The 5,532-nt window shown below is 35.8% G+C and overlaps 1 pseudogene; it reads right to left on the bottom strand.

The window, feature by feature from the left end:
• Positions 1-4,452: 4,452 nt before the first annotated feature.
• On the bottom strand, positions 4,453-5,190 carry LOC132169695 (germin-like protein subfamily 1 member 13 pseudogene; annotated as a pseudogene).
• Positions 5,191-5,532: the final 342 nt, after the last annotated feature.

Here is a 5,532-nt window from a genome sequence, read left to right on the forward strand (position 1 = left end):
ATGGACATTAAACCTATAAATAATAACATAGTCCATATAATATTAGTTACACTATAGCCTTACATCTTAATTAGTTAATTGTATACATATTGAAGTTATGATTATTATTGATTAATAACATGTTTAATTATTTTGTTAGTTACATTGTCGTGTGGGTTGGGTCGGGTCGGATGACAAAACGGGTCGAGCTCACGAGCCCTAAACAAGTCGGGCGAGCCGGGTAATTTTCGAGCTACACGAGTCAAGCTCACGATCCCTTAACGAGTTCGGGCGAGCTGGGCGATTATCGAGTTAAACGATTCGAGCTCACGATCCCTTAACGAGCACGGGCGAGCCGGGCGATCTCGACTTAAACGAGTCGAACTCACGAGCCCCCATCGAGCTTACTCGAGTGAGTCGGGCATGTGTCACTAGCTAATCGAGCGAGTTTCAGCAGTAACGAGCGAGCTAATACAGTGTCGAGCTCGAACTCGGGTCGAGCTAAGTCGAGCGGGTATCGAGCTATCTGTCGAGTGTGTCGGCTCATTTACAGGCCTAGCTGGAGCCACCCCGATTTTTTTTTTTTTAATTTATTATGATTATTATTATTATTTTAATATTTTGCCTTTGAGATAATTTAAATGTCCAAAACGGTGTCGTTTTGGGCTGGTGTGGGTGCTATAGTTTTGGGGCCCAAAATGATGTTGTTTCCACGTGAGGGTATAATAGGCATAGAAATTCATTCCGTTTGAGTTTAACGTTGAAAACTAACAGAAGGGTCCAAAGTGATAGAAATTGAAAGTTCAAGGGTCCAAAGTGAGAAATTTGAAAGTTTAGGGAAGGGGGGGGGGGGGGGGGGAGTGTTTGTCAAATTGCGTGGAAGTTCAGGAAGCCAAAGTGAAGTTACCACTAATTATTATTAGATAATTATTTAATCTAACGGTCAGAATGAAGTGTCTGTTGGATAAGAAGTTTAATTTCAAAATTCAAAACTATAGTTTAATTTCAAAAATTCGAAATTATGCGAGCAATTGTGTGGATAATTATCTCTAATCATTCAATTAATTTAAAATCCTTCTCTGTATTTTAATATATTATCTGAGTCATTGTCTCTGAATAGAATAGAAAAATTTGAGGGTATTTTCGAGTTTAATTTCGTTTTATGTACAACGCAATTAAATACATAAGTTTTTTGGGCTCCATTGTATCCTGGAAAAATATTTGCTGTAACCTTCTTACATATCATATCTTGTGGAGGCAAATAATTTCTTAAAGAAAGTAATATTGTAACACATCGTAGGAGCAATTTCGTTTTCCGTATTTCTTCTATTTCTTTTACATTCTTTAATCTTCTCTTTGTATATATTCACATGGCCTTTCCTTTTTGGCTTGGGGCTGTCTATACTCTACTCTCAATCTCTTGTAAGTGCTTCAATTATAAATCAGAATACAACATAGTGATTTGGTCAAGCAACCATAAACTACACATTTTTTTCCAGCCATTTTATCAAAAAATTTCCAAGCACATCTGATTTTTCCACACTTCCAAATGCATAACATTATTGTTCACCATAGTTTATATCTTCTTTCAGTCTTCTATTATAATGAATCAGTTTTTGCTTCGTAGATTTTGAAAGAATCTCAAATTATAAAGGAGAAAGAAAAAGCAAATGACTTGACACCTCTTTACTCATCAACCACATGATCAAATCTTTAGAAGCTATAATGACTCAAACTCAATCTCAGCACCCAAAATAATCAAAATGCATCATTAGTTGTGCAATAGAGTGCTTAAAATATAAATACAATCATAAATGAATCATGTAAACTTGTCCACATAACTAGTATGTGTTATTATTTTGATCCATTCAATGAGTTGATTATCTTTATAATGAACTGTCATTGATCCATTCAAGTATGTGTTACTGTGGTACATTTCATTTATGCTATCTCTATGCACTCAAGCTTCAAGAAGGAATGTCAATCCATGACAAATTCGTTATGTTGAACAAACCATATACATAGGATGGATTTTTTTAGTGGGTTAAAATTGACCAAATGCTGGTTGAACCTAGAACCTATAAATTTCAGTTCAAACCCTTATGTCTTGTATTTTAATTTTTATGAAAGACACGTTCTCAAAGAGAAAATCTAAAGTGAAATGTGCAAAATGCCAAAATATTCCAAAAAGGGAATTTTCACTGTGTCAATTTTTTGTGCTTGGCTCATCTATAATTAAAATTTCGGATGTAGTTCTGAGCCTTGTGATAAGACTAAGGGGGAGAATATTAGATGAGGGTGACTAGGCCCTAGTAAGGTTTGACTTCTAACCTAACAAGATATGAATTTCTTTCATATGGTTTGGAGGTTTTAATGTGCCTTCTATGTCAATATATGTTTGTCCATTGCTTGACTTTTGACTGTGGCTTATCACACACAACACATATAGTATAAATAGTGATGGTACATAATGGCATGACATGAGTTGCAACAATGATTTTGTTTATTCATCTTTTGATACTCTTGCATGCTTTGAGAATTTTTTTTTTTTTGGCACATTCAACAAGAGTTTCTCCTAATTTACAATTTTGATCATTTATTGAATATATTCTTCTTATAAATACTCCTGGTTGAAACATTTTTCCCTTGTTGATATTGAGTCACACATTGAGGGGGAGTTTTTGCTAATGTTTCGTCATGATCTTGCATTACTTCATGCATGTTCTGTTATCTGTGATCATGAGTTTTATTTATATATTCCTGTTCTACATATGCCTTGATGTATTTTGTGAAGTGTTTCAGGAAACATGAAGACCTTTTGTCATTCTGTGACAAAAATGGGGAGTAAATATGGGGAGATGATGGGATTGGCTCGGCATTTTGGTTTTGTCACCGAATTGCCAAAGGGGGAGTTTGTTAGTTCTTGTGTTGGCTTAATTCAGTTCGAAAATGTAGAGGTTAATGTCTACGGGCTCAAAGACTGATATAAAATGCTCAAAATCAAATCTCCACCGTTCATAATGTAAATTCATGTGTCATGAACGTCTCAGCTAAATTTCAGCTGAATCGGACCACAAACGCCCATTTATCGGAGCTGTTAATCAAGGCTAGACAACATTTCCAAAATGCTTTTTCTCCCCACAGCAGGCCATGTCCAGACAGCGTGCTAGGCTGTCCGGGCAAACTTTCTAGAAAGCATATTTTTGCTACGCAAGACCCTGTCCAGACAACCCATTAACCTATCCGGACACCCTGTACCTATTATGTCCAAAAATGTGTTTTTAGTAGGCTGAGGTTTAGGGTTTGATGTACTGATATATATACATCATTACAGAAGAGAGAGGCATGAATTTTTCCCCCTAGAGAGTTCGTCGGAGGCTGTGCTAAGAGAGATCATATGTGGTGAGCTTTAAATTGAATCTCTTAGAGTTTTAGTTATTCATTTGATAAATCGAGGGTTGAGAAATCTATCGGAAGAGTTCGGTAAAGGAGAATCATGTTGAAAAAGATTATGAGTAAGGAGACGAGTTGTAGGCTTGTCGATCTTACAGAGCCATTATCTTGCAAAGGGTTGTAAGTGTTCCTAGTGTCTGTAATCTCTGGATAATCTTTTGATAGTGATTTCCTGGGTTTGGCTGCCCCGAAGAGATATTACTTTCAGATCAGTTTCTAAAAGGTTTCCTTTTTGTAACCAAAATATCTGAGTCTACCTCTTTATTGCTTTATATATTTTGAGTGATTGAATTGTTTACTGCTTTATAGTATTAATTCCGCATAAATTGTGTTAAACAAGTTTTTGGAGTCGGCATAGCGTTTTTCAAGATTTGATTTCAGTAGCAATCCATGGGGTGAAAGTTGAGTCGTTTTCTAAGGTTTTGTTTATACGAATCCTTAAGAGTAACGCTATTGAGTTTTTGGTCTGTCTTTTGGTTTCTTCTGGCTCTTTTCTAAGAGTAAATCACTGATCGATGTGGAGGAGTTTTTTAGGCATATAGAAGAATTGTCACTATGGTAGAGGCAATAAATGACCGGACGGTGGTTAGACATGTGATTTGCTAGAATTTGCTGCAGATCTGAAATTGATTAAAATGGTGATATTCAAAGATATTGTCTTGTAATAGTCCGAGAGGCTATTGTGTGTGTCATAGATAGTGTTTAGATTGTGGAGATTCCAAATTGTATATTTGACATTATACTGTGGAAGCAATTTGTCCAATTTGATTGTTATATCAATGAAGAGATATCTTACAAAACAAAAATACTCTTTACTATATCTTTCTGTGTTTTACACACATGCACACGGAGAGAGAGAGAGACAGATGCTCAACAATTGTCAACATTTTTTAAATACTCCAACTCCACTGAGGGGGAGTTACATAAGCAACCTTTTATTTTAATAATGTTATCATGAAATGAGGAAAACTGGCAAATTATTCATAATAGTTTCACAAGTTTCGCTAATTAATTGTCCTTTCAGAACTTTTTCTGAAGAGCTTCAATAACATTCTTGTTAAGTTGGAAAGCCTTAGCGAGAACATCAGAGTTGATGGGAGGATCATATCCGAAAATAGTGTTTGCTATCATGATGACGCCTGCATTTTGGCTACTCAGAGCAGCAAAGGCTACAACATTGGTGCGCTCCACGTTGAATTGGAAGTGAATGAGACCAATTGGGAATACAAAGACATCTCTCTTGTTTAGAACTTTGGTGAAGAGACGGTTCTCAGTGTTGGATGTGACAAAACCAACTAACAAAGAACCTTCTACGACTACTAGAATCTTAGTGCCCCGAGGGGATTTTCGCCATATGGTGCGTAGTCAATATGAACCAAAGATATGCATAGTGTGTTGAGGCCTGGTATTTGTTCCACATTCACATGAGTGACATTCAATCCAACTTTATTATCTATATTTTCAGCCTTTTGGAGCCGAGAAAAGAAGAAATCATTGGCCTTGGCAATCTTCAAATCCTTGTAGAATTTCCCATTCACGAACACTGTAGGCAAGATGCATACAAGAATGAGAAAGCAATAAAGATGTATAGTCTTGCTTCTAAGCAGATAGTAATGAACAAAATTAAATACCAGTAGACTTCGGGTCATGAATTGCAACACAAATATCCTGAAGAGGGCTGGGATCGAAGGCAAAGACAAAGGAGGATGCCAATGACAACATAGCAAGAATTGCAAGGAAATGGATTCCTTTCATCATATCTAAATAAGCTCTGTGTGTAACTTGGTGATTGGTGATAAAATATTGAATGGGAAACATGTGTATTTTGATAGAAATCATATTGAAATAGAAAGAGAAAAAAATTGCAAAAATAAAATAAATGAGAGATAAAGATTCTAATGTGGTTCAGTCAACGACCTACATCCACAGATAAAGCCCAAAGGGTTACATTAAGTTCTTATTGAATGATTGTTTATAATACAGAATGCTCTATTTATAGAGCTTACACATAAATGTAATCTTAATCAAATCCCCTAATTAAGGGTGATCAAATCATAATCAAATCCCTAAATTAGGCTAATCCAATCTTTATCAATCATA

Source organism: Corylus avellana, chromosome 1 (genome assembly GCF_965113065.1).
Source record: "Corylus avellana chromosome 1, dhCorAvel1.hap1.2, whole genome shotgun sequence".
Lineage (NCBI taxonomy): Eukaryota > Viridiplantae > Streptophyta > Magnoliopsida > Fagales > Betulaceae > Corylus > Corylus avellana.